Source organism: Amblyomma americanum, chromosome 5 (genome assembly GCF_052857255.1).
Source record: "Amblyomma americanum isolate KBUSLIRL-KWMA chromosome 5, ASM5285725v1, whole genome shotgun sequence".
Lineage (NCBI taxonomy): Eukaryota > Metazoa > Arthropoda > Arachnida > Ixodida > Ixodidae > Amblyomma > Amblyomma americanum.
Window position 1 is genome coordinate 151,157,101 of NC_135501.1, and position 17,198 is coordinate 151,174,298.

A 17,198-nucleotide genomic window follows, 5' to 3' on the forward strand; every position below is an offset into this window, starting at 1 on the left:
GCAAACTATTTCCCTTTATAGGCCGTACGTGGCCAACGCGAACTCGTGTACTTCAACAAATTACAGGTTGGAAGCATCGACCATTGCTATGATTCGCAGAAACTGGAAACGCGCCTACAAGCCTTGAAAACCCACGCTCAACACCTATCCGCGACGCCACTCCCCGACTTTTTGCCTACCACAAGCTCGCTAGCGACTGCAGCGCCACCTCGTTTGTTTACAAACATGCAGGAGGTCTATAGGGTATATTGGGGCAAATTTGGGGCATATCTTAAGATAAATTCCTGTTTTCTAAGCAGCCTGCTTTCGTATCATGTCCGACAGCTATTACGGAATTGTGCTTGAATGCCCATGATATTACCTGCCACTTGAAAAAGAATTGAAAAATTGAAAATTGATTTTTTATGAAAGAGAATGACATAGTAGTCTCTCATATCTCCGTGGACACTGGAAGCATGCCAATAAGGAAGGGATGAAGGAGGGAGTGAGAGAAGGAAGGAAGAAAGGTGCCATTGTGAAGAGCTCCGGAATACTTTCGATCACCTGGGGATCCTTAACATGCACTCACATCGCATAGCACACGGGCGCTTTTTGCGTTTTGCCTCCATTTAAATGTGGCCGCCGCTGTGGGGTTCGAACCCTGATACCCTGGATCAGTACCAAAGCGCCCAAAACTCTACTTTTGACCCCACATATACAACGAAATTACGACTCCGCATATAGGTCGACTCCGAATATGAGTCGACCCCCAAACTTCAGAGGGTAATTTTTTAAAAAAAGAAAAGGTAGACTTATAGTAGGCAATTTACGGTTGTGCTGAGATGCCTCAATCGTAGGGATAATCGTTGGCACTTTCTATATGGCCTAAATTACGAACTGATTGGTGCTGGGGAGTTTTCCTTATATTGCCTTCAATGGCGCAGATTGTCTATTGCTCAATGCAGATATAGTGCCTCTGAATACACTTTATCTTCACAGGTTTACCACGAGCATTAATCGGGATGTGGCACTTTTCTTTCTCGGGAACTTCTAACACACAAAAAACTCCATTTTGTAAATTCGTTACCCTGCTTAACTTTTGCTTGTTTTTGCTTTTCATTGTCTTATGTCACACGATGTCTTCAAGCGACGAGCATTAACAATATATTGACATGGTTCATTCCGCTAGCAAGCGCTGCTTTAAAAGAAGAAGAAGTGATCTGGAGCTGTGGTCAAGACCTTCGTCGAAGCCCGCCGCTGTCTCTTGTGATCAGTGATCTCCCGCATTCACGCGTGACATCTTGGTGGAGGTACTGGGTAGCACACCCCATGCCCAGGACCGCTCCAAGAAACCGGGACTCCAGCCCGCCTGAATCCTTGAAAGCCGAAGTTACGCCCACCCACCAAGGTAGCCGGCGGCTGCAAGGACTGCAACCAGAGTTTGGGCCTCTGCAGTCTCGTCCGACCGTGAGAAAACTTACCTCTGATTCAGCGCGACCATCAGTGTCCACACAAATCCCTGTCAGCATGCCGGATGTCATCCCTTTGCCGTCCGTCGGGTTGCAACTGCCACGTGAGCCACCCACCTTTCAAGGTTTTCCAGGTGAAGACCCGGAGGACTGGCTCCAGAAGTTTGAGCGCGTAGCCCAATACAACAGGTGGGCTGACGACTTGAAGCTGCAATACGTGTTTTTTCGCTGGAGGGTGCAGCTCGTTCTTAGTTTGAGAACAGAGGCCACAATAACAACGTGGGGTTCCTTCGACTCAGTTTTTTCAGGCTTTTACCATCGTCCTCCGGAAAGAACGTTCCAAGCTGCTCCTCCAGACACGCGTCCAATTACCAAACGAGAGCGTCCTCGTTTACCCAGAGGACATGGCGAAGCTCTTCTGCCGGGCTGATCCCAACATGTCCGAAGAGAAGCTGTGCTTTCTTATGAGGGGCATCAACGAGTAGATCTTCGCTGGATTAGTTCGAAGCCAAGAACAGTCGCCGAATTTGTTTGCGAAGTCACTACGATGGAGAACATGCTCAACGTGCGATCCAGACAGTACGAGCGTCCGCCGTCGTTGATGGCTACCAGTGGTGTCGATGCTTCTAGCCACGACGTCCTTTGGGAGACCATCCGGAGGGTCGTACGTGAAGAGCTTCAAAAGCTCTTTCCAATCCCGCAGTCGCCTCAGGTTTCTTCCATTTCGGACACTATTCATGAAGAGGTCCAACAGGCGCTCACGCCGCCGACCCTCTTGAACTGAACACAACACACCCCAGATGACGACATACGCCGCAGCCATTCACCGTCCACCGCTGCCTCCAAGTCGCCCCGATACACCTGTCCACATTCGCCGCCAACCACTCCTTCCTCACCCTTCTCAGGTCCCTCCTCAGAAGAGCGACGTCTCGCGTACTGCCGATCAGCGCCCTCTGTGCTATCACTGCGGCGCACCCGGTCACGTCTACCGCAACTGTCATTACCGATGTACGGGTCGGCAAGGATATAGTGCCGATGCGCCCCGACCGCAGCGTGGTGAATGGCCTCGAGAATTAAGCGATTACCTGGCCGCGGCACCCGAAGCACCACACTACTATGTTCGGTCGCCGTCTCGACATCATTTCTCGTCTCCGCGACGTTCTTGTGCCGACATTTCGCGCGGAAGGTCTCCTATTCCCTGTCAGGAAAACTAGAAGCCGCAACCTTTGGGGGTAAAGTGTCTCACCGGCAACACGTCCAAGATCCTCCACCACTGCAGACATGACGTACCGCTTCTACGACGTACCGACGATCACCAGCCCGATAACACACTTCGCTGCATCATCTCCGCCGCAGCGAAACCACGTGGCGCTGCCACACCGCAGCCGTGAGCGGACTCCGCGACGTTCCCGTACACCTACGGCTGCAGCTGCTGATCTGAGCATTTCCGTCGACGGTACCGACGTCACCGCATTGTGGACACCGGCTCCGATTACTGGGTAATCAGTTGACCGTTTGCCGCGACTATGAAAAAGGTGACCACACTTTGGACGGGCCCACAGCTTCGTACTGCCGAGGGCCATTTGATCACGGCAGCTGGCAAGTTCACGTCACGAGTGACCATCAAAGAGGACACGTACCTGGCCGCCTTCGTAGTACTCGACCAGTGTTCCCGGGACGTAATCCTCGGAATGGATATTTTGACAGAAAATGGCGTGGTCATTGACCTTAAATCAAATTCAGTGATGTTCTCCACCGAGAACGCAGTCCACAGTTCTTCCGAACGTCCCGTGGCTCTTTACATCCTTGGGTGACGTCACCATTCCACCCCATTCAAGTGTTGTGGTATATGTCGGTGCGAAGACGATGCGGAAGTTTGAAGATGTCATTGAAAGCAAACAAATTATGAGTTTTTCGACCGCTGTCTTGCTGTCACCAGGGGGGTCGTTTGCCTCGAAAACGGAGAAACCGAAGTACTGCTTACGAATTTTGGAGGTAAGCACCAACATCTCAGCCTTGGGACCACTGTGGCCCACATTCATGGTATCGCCGACAATCAACGAGCGCCCAGCCTTGCCATGGTGTCGTCAGCAAAAGTTCTCACTGCTGTTCCCGACTTCCAGTACGACATTAAACCCACGCCTTTGTCGCAGCAGCGAGGCGAAGTAGAAAATCTCCAGCGCTACGGCGATACCTTCTCGACTTCTTCCCGAATCGGAAGAACACACTTGGCCAAGCATCAAATAATTACGGATCACGTTGTGCACCCTCTCTGACAGTCATCTTACCGTGTGTCTTCCACTGAACGCTCCGCAATCAGCCGTCAAACTAAGGAGATGCTTCGAGACGACGTCATTCAGCCTTCCCGTAGTCCCTGGGCGGCACCTGTCATCCTCGTCAAAAAAAAGATTGTACACTACGGTTTTGTGTTGACTACTGTCGCCTAAACAAGGTAACTGAAAAAGATGTTTATCCCCTTGCTCGAATCTACGATGCTCTCGATCGCCTCTGCTATGCAAAAAATTTTTCATCCATTGGCCTCAAATCAGGATGTTGGCAAATAGAGGTAGTTGAACGGGACCTAGAAAAAAAACGCATTTATTACTCCGGACGGGCCCTATGAGTTTAAGGCAATGCCATTTGGTTTGTGCCCTGCACCCGCACCATTCCAGTGGCTGATGGACACAGTTCTGGCAGACCTGAAGTGGCAGACATGCCTCGTCTACGTTGATGACGTTGTGTTTGCACCAACGTTCGAGGAGGACCTTCGGTGCCTCGAAGTTGTGCTGCAAGGCACAAACTATTCTGGGCTAACGTTAAAAAATCAGAAATGCCACTTTGCTTACACTGAGCTAAAGTTCTTGGGTCACGTCGTCAGTTACGAGGGATTTCGGCTGGGCCCAGACAAAACCAGAACTATTGCCAATTTTCCTCCACCGCAGGACCAAAAGGCAGTCCGCCGCTTTCTAGGATTATGTGCCTACTACCGTCGCATTGTGAAAGATTTCGCTCCAATCGCTGAGCCCCTGACGCGTTTGACGAGGACAGACACGCCTTTCACATGGGACGCCGCTCAAGCACAAGCATTTGGGACTCATCTCAACCTGCAAGCACCTCCAGTCTCTTGTGATCAGTGGTCTCCCGCATTCACACATAACAATATTCCCTGTCTTCTTTAGCAAGAGCTAGTAACTCATTTAAACTTGCAAGTGTTACGAGGTGCTTAGCACAACAGTGATAACATTGTACAGCCCTTGTACTTCTATACATTGCAAGGGGTTTGCTTCTAAGCTGTGACTGCAAGGATGACTGCCTTGGCTTCCCTTTCCTTGTATGTTTTACACTTATTTCACGGCATCCCCAGCAGAGCTGTGGCATGCGCGCACATACCGTCTCAGATATGCCATGTCCAAGCACCCTCGCTCGCAGTGCGGGCAGTGCAGCTGGTACTGGCGGTGGTGCACCGCCCCCTCATGTCTCACGTCACCTGGTTGCGTGAACCTCTTGCAGCACTGTAAGCAGGCGTGGGGTCTCTCCCCCGTGTGCATCACTAGGTGCCTGTTGAGATCTCCCCTCTGAGTGAACCCCTTTCCACAGAGGGCACACAGGTGGGGTGCAGCCCCACCGTCCAGTGTTGCACCCTGCTGCAAAGCGCCAGGTGATGGGCTAGTCTGAAGCACTGTCCTCACTCGGGGCACTCGTGCAACCTCTCCCCCGAGTGGACCAGCTGATGGCAGGTGAGATGTGCTTGCTGAGTGAAGCCCTTCTGGCAGATGGGGCACACGATAGGATGCTCGCTCATTTTGGGTCCACTCGTGTCTGGTCTCATCCGCTCTGTTTGGAATCGAATCAAATGAGGAGGAAAAAGTAGACACCGTGAGCATGTCAGCCTCACTGACGGCGCAGAGGTGGAAAACTAGAAGCCCACAACTGCATGTATATATGCTACCACACGGGGCCGCGGATCCACCTCTCAACGACACTACTTCTTCCGGAAGGAGAGAAGAAAAAAGGGTGTATTTATTTTTCCCAATAATGCAACACCATCTATAACATATTCCTGCTGTAACACCCAGCTATTTCCCTCGCCTCTTCCTGGAGGCAGCCGCAGCGGCGTCCTAGTTGGTTTTCTTACGACGCAATAATATTGGAACACATTAATTGTTTGTCGCAAGTCGCAGGTGCACCCACATTTTAACTGAAGGGATTGGTCCTCTTTGGTTTGGCTCCCATGATGGGTCCTCCCTAATTCCTAGTTACTTTTGTGTCCGCTGGACGTCCATATGATGTTCAGTTTGATCATAGTGGATGTCCACATAACGCCCACATCATGACCACACGTGACATGTCTGAAACATTGAGAGGATGTTCATTAGAGATTCATCTAGTTTGTTCTGAGGTGCGCGGGGGGCACGCAGCAGGCTCTGTGCTAGATGTAATGCCATATAGTGGAAAATATAACGAAACACTGAGGTCTACAGTGATGAGTCATTTATTCAACACGATGGCAAGAATTCACACATGGACATATCAGATCAAATGAGATCCCGTCATACCTCGAAGACTGGAGTGTGTTTTTTTCTTTCACTTGGTTGATACGAGCAGCTGCTGTATAAAAGGAAGCGATCTGGCAATGAAAACCGGGTTGTTAGTTAGTGCTCTGTACTGTCAAGTTCGTTTCTTCATGTGGTGTCTTTCCGCTACATAAACAAATTCTAGTTTGTCTAATTCTTCACAAATGGTAAAATTGCACGAAAAAACACACGCGGAGCTCTCGCTAAGGATGACTGCCTTGGCTTCAACTTTCCTTGTTTGTTTTACACTTGCACATCATCTCCAGCGGAGCCGTGGCATGCATGCACGTGCCGTCTCAAATATGCCATGTCCAAGCACTCTCGCAGTGCGGGCAGTGCAGCTGGTACTGGCAGTGGTGCACCGCCCCCTCATGTCTCATGGCTTCATCCAGTTGCGTAAACCTCTTGCTGCAATGTGAGCAGGTGTGGGGCCTCTCCCCCGTGTGTGTCATTTGGTGCCTGTTGAGGTCTCCCCTCTGGGAGAACCCCTTTCCGCAGCTGGGGCCACAGGTGCGATGCAGCCCCACCGTCCACAGTGTTGCACCCTACTGCAAAACGCCGGGTGATGGGCTAGTCTGAAGCGCTGTCCTCACTCGGGGCACTCCCCCGAGTGGACCAGCTGATGGCAGGTGAGATGTGCTTGCTGAGTGAAGCCCTTCTGGCAGATGGGGCACACGATAGGATGCTCGCTCATTTTGGGTCCACTCGTGTCTGGTCACATCCGCTCTGTTTGGAATCAAATCAAAGGAGGAGGAAAAAGTAGACACCGTGAGCATGTCAGCCTCACTGACGGCGCAGAGATGGAAAACTAGAAGCCCACAACTGCATGTATATATGCTACCACACGGGGCCGCGGATCCACCTCTCAACGACACTACTTCTTCCGGAAGGAGAGAAGAAAAAACGGTGTATTTTTTTTTCCCAATAATGCAACACCATCTATAACATATTCTTGCTGTAACACCCAGCTATTTCCCTCGCCTCTTCCTGGAGGCGCCGCAGCGGCGTCCTAGTTGGTTTTCTTGCGACGAAATAATATTGGAACACATTAATTGTTTGTCGCAAGTCGCAGGTGCACCCACATTTTAACTGAAGGGATTGGTCCTCTTTGGTTTGGCTCCCATGATGGGTCCTCCCTAATTCCTAGTTACTTTTGTGTCCGCTGGACGTCCATATGATGTTCAGTTTGATCATAGTGGATGTCCACATAACGCCCACATCATGACCACACGTGACATGTCTGAAACATTGAGAGGATGTTCATTAGAGATTCATCTAGTCTGTTCTGAGGTGCGCGGGGGGCACACAGCAGGCTCTGTGCTAGATGTAATGCCGTATAGTGGAAAATATAACGAAACACTGAGGTCTACAGTGATGAGTCATTTATTCAACACGATGGCAAGAATTCACACATGGACATATCAGATCAAATGAGATCCCGTCATACCTCGAAGACTGGAGTGTGTTCTTTTCTTTCACTTGGTTGATACGAGCAGCTGCTGTATAAAAGGAAGCGATCTGGCAATGAAAACCGGGTTGTTAGTTAGTGCTCTGTACTGTCAAGTTCGTTTCTTCATGTGGTGTCCTTCCGCTACATAAACAAATTCTAGTTTGTCTAATTCTTCACAAATGTTAAAATTGCACGAAAAAACACACGCGGAGCTCTCGCTAAGGATGACTGCCTTGGCTTCAACTTTCCTTGTTTGTTTTACACTTGCACATCATCTCCAGTGGAGCCGTGGCATGCATGCACGTGCCGTCTCAAATATGCCATGTCCAAGCACTCTCGCAGTGCGGGCAGTGCAGCTGGTACTGGCAGTGGTGCACCGCCCCCTCATGTCTCATGGCTTCATCCAGTCGCGTAAACCTCTTGCTGCAATGTGAGCAGGTGTGGGGCCTCTCCCCCGTGTGTGTCATTTGGTGCCTGTTGAGGTCTCCCCTCTGGGAGAACCCCTTTCCGCAGCTGGGGCCACAGGTGCGATGCAGCCCCACCGTCCACAGTGTTGCACCCTACTGCAAAGCGCCAGGTGATGGGCTAGTCTGAAGCGCTGTCCTCACTCGGGGCACTCGTGCAACCTCTCCCCCGAGTGGACCAGCTGATGGCAGGTGAGATGTGCTTGCTGAGTGAAGCCCTTCTGGCAGATGGGGCACACGATAGGATGCTCGCTCATTTTGGGTCCACTCGTGTCTGGTCACATCCGCTCTGTTTGGAATCGAATCAAATGAGGAGGAAAATGTAGATACCGTGAGCATGTCAGCCTCACTGACGGCGCAGAGGTGGAAAACTAGAAGCCCACAACTGCATGTATATATGCTACCACACGGGGCCGCGGATCCACCTCTCAACGACACTACTTCTTCCGGAAGGAGAGAAGAAAAAAGGGTGTATTTATTTTTCCCAATAATGCAACACCATCTATAACATATTCCTGCTGTAACACCCAGCTATTTCCCTCGCCTCTTCCTGGAGGCAGCCGCAGCGGCGTCCTAGTTGGTTTTCTTGCGACGCAATAATATTGGAACACATTAATTGTTTGTCGCAAGTCGCAGGTGCACCCACATTTTAACTGAAGGGATTGGTCCTCTTGTGTTTGGCTCCCATGATGGGTCCTCCCTAATTCCTAGTTATTTTGTGTCCGCTGGACGTCCATATGATGTTCAGTTTGATCATAGTGGATGTCCACATAACGCCCACATCATGACCACACGTGACATGTCTGAAACATTGAGGGTGTTCATTAGAGATTCATCTAGTCTGTTCTGAGGTGCGCATGGGGGCACGCAGCAGGCTCTGTGCTAGATGTAATGCCATATAGTGGAAAATATAACGAAACACTGAGGTCTACAGTGATGAGTCATTTATTCAACACGATGGCAAGAATTCACACATGGACATATCAGATCAAATGAGATCCCGTCATACCTCGAAGACTGGAGTGTGTTCTTTTCTTTCACTTGGTTGATACGAGCAGCTGCTGTATAAAAGGAAGCGATCTGGCAATGAAAACCGGGTTGTTAGTTAGTGCTCTGTACTGTCAAGATCGTTTCTTCATGTGGTGTCTTTCCGCTACATAAACAAATTCTAGTTTGTCTAATTCTTCACAAATGTTAAAATTGCACGAAAAAACACACGCGGAGCTCTCGCTAAGGATGACTGCCTTGGCTTCAACTTTTCTTGTTTGTTTTACACTTGCACATCATCTCCAGCGGAGCCGTGGCATGCATGCACGTGCCGTCTCAAATATGCCATGTCCAAGCACTCTCGCAGTGCGGGCAGTGCAGCTGGTACTGGCAGTGGTGCACCGCCCCCTCATGTCTCATGGCTTCATCCAGTCGCGTAAACCTCTTGCTGCAATGTGAGCAGGTGTGGGGCCTCTCCCCCGTGTGTGTCATTTGGTGCCTGTTGAGGTCTCCCCTCTGGGAGAACCCCTTTCCGCAGCTGGGGCCACAGGTGCGATGCAGCCCCACCGTCCACAGTGTTGCACCCTACTGCAAAGCGCCAGGTGATGGGCTAGTCTGAAGCGCTGCCCTCACTCGGGCCACTCGTGCAACCTCTCCCCCGATTGGACCAGCTGATGGCAGGTGAGATGTGCTTGCTGAGTGAAGCCCTTCTGGCAGATGGGGCACACGATAGGATGCTCGCTCATTTGGGGCCACTCGTGTCTGGTCACATCCGCTCTGTTTGGAATCGAATCAAAGGAGGAGGAAAAAGTAGACACCGTGAGCATGTCAACCTCACTGACGGCGCAGAGGTGGAAAACTAGAAGCCCACAGCTGCATGTATATATGCTACCACACGGGGCCGCGGATCCACCTCTCACCGACACTACTTCGCTAGGAAGGAGAAAGGAAAGAAACGCTTTTTTTTTTCCAATATTGCAACACCATCGTGTTGTAACTTATTCCTCCTGTAATACGCAGCTATTTCCCTCGCATCTTCCTGGAACTGCCGCAGCGGCGTCCTAGTTGGTTTTCTTGCGACGAAATAATTTTGCAACACATTAATTGTTCGTCGCAAGTCGCAGGTGTACCCGCATATTAACTGAAGGGATTCGTCCTCTTTGGTTTGGCTCCCGTGATGGGTCCTCCCTAATTTCTAGTTACTTTTATGTCCACTGGACGTCCATATGATGTTCATTTTGATCATAGTGGATGTCCACATAACGCCCACAACAGGACCAGCACTGATCCTGTTGTTTCCTTGTTTCCTATTTTTGTTCTCGTGTTTTGTTCTATTTTTCCAGAAGTCATTTATTCGCAAGTCGGTCCAGCACTACTCTGACGAGGGCTCCTCTTCGTTTCGAGCACCCTGTGAGTATAATAGGGCACAATATAAAACAGTAATGTAACTGAATAATGCACTTAGTACAGAAAAATGTGTCTGTTAAAGCAGTTTGTGCTTGAGAAAATTAGCTCAGGAGGTGAAAAAATTATAATTATGAACCAAAAGCAAGACAAGTAAAAACTATAGGGAGCAACATCACAACCTGTAGTACTGTGCACACTGCTAAAAAAATCTAAAAGTGTCTTGCACCTTAATATAAAGTGGATAGCAGAATGCATGCAATCTAACTTTTGTGAATGCCATGTCATGGGTATACATGCACCCTTTTGGCCATTACCGTTCCATGCTTGCAAAAAAAAGGAATCAGCTTGCCTGGGCTTTCTTAGCAGCCCTTTCTTGTAGCTGTTTCAGACTGCAAGGCGCGTGCTGAGCCACTTCTTCACTACACCCTCAATTTCATCTTGCATTGTCGAGAAGACTGTGCTAACAGCGTCTGTGCAGAATGAATGGACATATTCAGCATTAAAGAACACTGCTAAAAAAGAGCAGAGAATGGTTGGTACTGTATTAAGGCTGATTGTTGGGCTAGTTGGTGCCTTTAAACAGGTGGAGTACAACGCAAGGAAAAACAAGACAAAGGGACTTGCATGGAGATGTGTGTTTCCTCCTCTTTTTTTTTTAAAGCCCACCAACCATCTAAATGCTATGAATGAAGCAACGTGAGTCCGTGTCAATCCTTTCTCATCTGTGTCCCTGGGCTGTACTCCCCATTTAAACTGGTACACTGGCTATATCCAAAACTGTGAATTCACTTACACCAAAGAAGGAACACACCTTGCTTGCTACAAAATTTGCCGGACGGGACGAGCTCGCTGGGAATGTTACCGCGAATCTTCGCCCCGCTGGCGAACAGCGGAGTGCCGCACCAAAACCTACCGTCGCGATGAGTTCCCGAGGGCGAAGAGGGAGGAGGTGGGAGGGTTCTCTGCGACCGCAACAATCACGCCACCTCTATCGCTAGTGTCACTGGGACGCCCTCCCCTGTTAGATAATGAAACTAGAGGAGGAGGCCAAACAACTTTATTTTCAGAAAAGAACAAAAAGCCCTCAAGGGTGGACTGCCACTTATGAAGGAGTCTCCAGACATAGCGCAGCGGTCAAAATGTTGTAAGGGTTTGTCTGGCGTGGAGAAAGAATGAGGTCTCGGATTTCTCCGGTAATCTCTGGAGGAAGCACAGACACAACTTGGTGAAACTTGAAAGTCTGCGATGTGATCCGGGCTCTCGCAAAATATCTGTTGCTTTGCGCCAGCCAGAGGGCGGGGTCAGCAGGCCAGAATTTCGGCAAGCAAATCGAGACAGGAAACCGCTTGGGATTCTCCGGAGTCGTATGTGGCTTGCCAGGAGTCGCCAGTGGATTCTATTTATGCCTCAGTTAGCCGATGGTTGGCAAGTTTCAAATGACCGTGGTTAACAAACTTTTGTAGACCTAGCGGGCTTCGTGTTTACGTGAAATATTTATGTAAACACAAGAAAACGTAATTACACGCAAAATCTACAAAATGAACTGTATTGAGCACTAACTTCCAGAGTGCTCCGCAGCAAGCGGAGGACAGCGACCGACTGACTCGCGGTTCTCCTGCACTCGTGGCACGAACAGGAGATCACAGACGGCGCCGGCTGTGGCTCCGTCGCTCCGTCCCGTATTTGCTCCTGTAAGTACACGGGCAGAGAGCTTTACGGAGAGCTCTGTCCACTAGACATGCTTGGCCAGCTGGTAGAGCAGCTCGTAGAGCGGCCTCCTGTGAGGAATGGAATGGGTTGGTTATGGGGGAAACTGCCATGGGTTGGGTGCATACCCACAGCAGAGCATGATGATGGCCTTGGCTGCCCCGCATGTTGAGCAAATTGGGAGAGTCAAGGTTGGGTTGTAGCGATGAAGGAGGTCTAAATTTCTCTGCAGTTCCCGCCAGGCTGCACTGTATTTTGGTTTGGTTTATGAAAGTTTAACGTCCCAAAGCGACTCTGGCAATGAGAAACACCGTAGTGAAGGGCTGCGGAAATTTCGACCACCTGGGGTTCTTTAACGTTCACTGACATCGCACAGTACATGAGTCTCTAGAATTTCGCCTCCATCGAAATTCGACCGCTGCGGTTGGGATCGAACCCGCATCTTTCGGGACAGCAGCTGAGCCCCATAACCATTGGGGTACTGCAGCGACGCAAAAATGATGCTGTTTTTTGCGTTCCGCTGCTTCGTGGCTGAAACTGTTAAGGGTGCCTGACTGAGCACTTTAAGTCTATAGGTGGGAAGACGAATTCTAATCTGACGTTACGTGTGAATGCAAATCTCGTGAATGCAAATCGGAGAACGACCCGTCTCTTTGTGCGCCTGATTTCTGCGACACATCAGTGGTTTATGGAAGTGATAAACAAATCTGTTGGGAGACAGTTGAGGCTTACTGCATCGGCAAGGCTAAGGATACGTGTGTGGTGTGAACCTTCCCTGAAGGAATTTGTTTTTTTACATCATTGACTAGTATGCCAGTAACTGTTGATTGATTTTTCACCCTTTTACTGCTTTGGGGTCTTCTGCACGCACATTTCTTTGCAAGTCTCCTTTCGCCGCTTTCTTTCAATAAAATTTCAGTTAGTTCAGCCTTATCATGTGCTCATCTCTTGTCCTGTGTTGTATCTTCGGGCTGTTCGTAAAATGGGTGTGAGAACATTTTACAGCAGCAGTCGAAAAAGGGAAACGGGTTCATGAGCATTTCAACAAGTGGTAAAGGCCTTTCAAGCATTTATCCTGGCTAGTGACAGTGCAACCAACAGACATAATCTCATATTTGAACAACAAAAGTTCACACTGCTCCTGTGCTCAGTAAATTTCATCACTTTCTTCATATTAGGCGCTTTTTAGCATGGAATAAAAAGCTTAAAACCAAGCAAAAGATACTTCAGTGATGTTCTGAGACCAAAAATAAAGTAAAAAGAAAAACGGCTACACAATTTAATTTGTGGTCTTGCGAGGATTCATCAGAAGCTGCCCCTCAAACCAGTCGCCTCAGATAATTGTTGCGAATTCAGGCAACCGTTGTGCAATAAACTCGGGAGTACAACTCGATTTTGTATGTTTATTTTAAAGCATGCGCCTTACAAGGTAAATGAAAAGAAATGATTCGCGATACTTTCCTAAACATCAAAATGCACGAGAAATAAACGAACTTGCACGGATGAAAACAAAAGTTCTACCTTTAGTAGTTGCCCTCAGAGCTACAGTCCATCAGGTGAATAGGTCAATCGCGGAGTCAGAAGAGGAAGTTTCACGTTACCAAAATCATGTTCCCATATTTTGAAGGCCCGCCTCAGCACTGGAACATAAGTGCATGCAATAAAAATGAGCGCGCTGTTAGAACAAGCTGCTATGGGGCGGCTCATCGCAGGAACTGTTTCATTCGGCCATGGCTTCGGCGCAGTGAATTATATATGAAACTCGCGCTATGCTTCATGCTGTGTATGATCGAGACCTGTCAAGTCTTGGCACCATATTCGCGCGACTCCATACACGCAACATGAATACAGCGCAGAAGACAAATGAGCCTCTGACGCATGCTCCGACGTGCCTCTGCAGCCTCCATGCTCTGCAATATCAACCAAAATAAACTAAAAAAGATAGATCAATGTGGCCAGATGAGCATTCGGACCTCGCCAACTTCTGCACTGGCTGTGTGATCATTTGTAATGTAGTGAACCATGACGGCCGCGTGTGATGCCGCATAGGCAGATCACTGACCAAGCGCCAATGAAGACGCGGCATCGCAACACTGCACGAGATCGCTTGGTGTTTGGACTGGCCGTCGGAAAGTGACGACGTCATTTTCTGGTTTGTTGCTTCGCACTGCAACCGAAGAGAGGATTGCACCTTTGGCCACATGCACAGCGCGGGTTGTCATCGATGATATTTTGTACAGTGTCTAAATCTTGGTCTTGCCGTCTTGTTCCCGCAACGTGATTCTCGGGTGGGACTTCCTGTCAAAAATTAATGTCATGATCTACTGTGCCCGCGCTGAGGTAGAATTTTCTGCATTGTGGGACGAACTGGCCGACGACCTCCATTTTGTGTGTCCGCAGAAGCTCACCGTCACTGAAGACGTCCATATCGCTTTGGAAGCTTCAGCACTTGTATCCCTCTCGTGTCCTGCCATGCCGGCCATCACGGTTTTATTTACGCCATCTTCTTCCTTTGCCCGCCGCAATAACCTGTCACTGCCGTCTGCTGTTCTTGATGTTCATGGAGGTCTCACGAAGATGCTTATCAACAATCCATCTCCTTGCCCGCTTACCCTGCTACGTGGCGAATCTCCTGGTCCAATTCAACGTGCCCACCTTCTCTCTGACCTGGATGCCCCTGTGACCTACCGCCGTTCCTCCATCAATGCTCTTCATTCCGATTCAGCACCTGATCTATTGCCCGACGCCGCTTTCCAAGCCACGATCGACGACGCTCTTCCTTCTGCCCACCGGACGCAGCTCTCAGCCCTTCTGCACACGTTTCGCTCCGCTTTCGACGTCGCCCACACTCCTCTAGGCCGGACTTCCACCGTCGCTCATCACATAGAGACCGGTTCTCACCCGCCTTTTCGACAGCGGCCATATCGTGTGTCAGCAGCAGAGTGCCGCGTGATTAGTGAACAAGTTGAGGACATGCTACTCAGTGATGTCATCCGTCCGTCTCACAGTCCTTGGTCTTCGCCGATGGTACTTGTAAAGAAGAAGGATGGCCCAATTCGATTTTTTGTCGACTACCATTGCTTCAACAAAATTGCCCACAAGGACAATTACCCTCTTCCCCGCATCGACGATGCTCTTGATTACCTCCAAGGTGCTGACTACTTTTCTTCCCTTGATCTACGTTCCGGCTACCGGCAAGTACCGACGGCCGCACCTGGCAGAGAAAAGACAGCATTTGTTACACCCGACGGCCTCTACGAGTTCAATGTGATGCCGCTCGATCTGTGCAACGCGCCCGCCACATTCGAAAGGATGATGGACAACACCTTGCGGAAGTTCAAGTGGCAGATATGCCTCTGCTACTTTGACGACATTGTTGTCTTTTCCGCCGATTTCACCACGCACCTCGCACGCTTACGACAGGTTTTGACTTGCCTGACTGATGCCGGCCTGCAGCTGAATCTCAAAAAGTGCCACTTCGCAGCTCGGAAGTTGATCAACTCGGGGCACATCGTCTCCAAGGAGAGCGTTCTCCCTGACCCGGCCAAGCTCCATGCTGTGGCACAATTTCCTAAACCTATGCCGCTCAAGCAACTTCGAAGCTTCATAGGTTTGTGCTCCTATTTCCGGCGCTTCGTACGCAATTTTGCGTCGATCATTGCGCCACTGATGAAGCTACTTGGTGGAAACAATGACATGTCTGGCTGGTCAGCCGAGAGCGACGAAGCGTTCACTACGCTGCGCTACCTTTTGACTTCCCCGCCAATACTCCGACACTATAATATGATCCAACAGCACCTACCGAGGCCCATACGGGTGCGAGTGGCGTTGGCCTCGGAGCTGTCTTGGCTCAGCGAAAAGATGGGTTTGAAGAATACGTAGTTGCCTATGCGATTCGTGTGCTCACCAAAGCTGAATCCAACTATTCCGTCACGGAGAAGGAATTTTTAGCTATTGTATGGGCACTAACGAAATTCCGGTCCTATCTGTACGGTCGCCGGTTTGACGTCACAGACCACCATGGTTATCGTTATCGTCTATTAAAGATCCATCCGGTCGCCTCGCTCGGTGAGCTCTTCGCCTTCAATACTGACATATACCATATACCACGTCATATACCGTACCGACCGTAAGCACATGGGCACCGATGCTTTGTCTCGGTCTCACATTCCCAGCGACGCTGCCTGCTTCTTGGCGACAGATCCCGTGCTTTCATCTCTTACCATCATTGATATGCCTGCGGAGCAGCGGAAAGACCCGTGGCCTCCTTCCTTAATAGACGCCGTGTCTCCGTCACAAAACGTTGCGCCTTCAAGAATATTATGGCATAGAGCTCCGCACTTTGCCCTGCGGGACAGCCTTCTATACCGCCACAACTACATGCCTGATGGTAGGCGATGGCTTCTCGCAATTCCCCACCAGTTACGATCTCATATTTGCGCATCTTACCACACCGACCCTCAGTGTGCGCACACTGGCATGCTGAAAACATTCAAAAGACTTTCTCGGCGTTACTATTCACGTGGCATGTGTGCCTATGTTCGGAAATACGTCCGATCTTGCATCGCCTGCAGCGGCTGAAGACCTCTGCTCCTCGTGTGACCGGCCCATTGCAACCACTCCCTTGCCCGGCACGTCCTTTCGATCGCGTTGTCGTCGATCTTTACGGCCCGCTTCCCTGTATGGTCTCTGGGAACCGCTGGATTATTGTCGGCGTTGACCACCTCACCCGGTATGCCGAGACAGCCGCCCTTCCCGCTGCTACTTCCCGTGAAGTTGCGATGTTCCTGCTGCATGATTTTGTTCTTTGCCACGGCGCGCCCCGCAAGACCCTAAGTGACGGAGGCCACGTCTTCCTTTCCCACGTCATTGAACCTCTGCTTACCGAATGTTGCATCGTACATCGGACCACCACTGCCTACCATCCCCAAACTAACAGGCTAACCGAGCGCTTCAATCGCACTCTCGGAGAAATGCTCACGATGTACGCCGCAGCGGATCAGACCAACTGGGATGCTATCCTTCCTTTCGTGACGTACGGGTACAACACCGCCACGCAGTGAACCACCGGTTTTGCCCCTTTCTGCTGTATGGGCGTGAGCCGTCGTCCACGATGGATACCATCTTGCCATATACTCCCGACGCCTCCGATTGGACACCC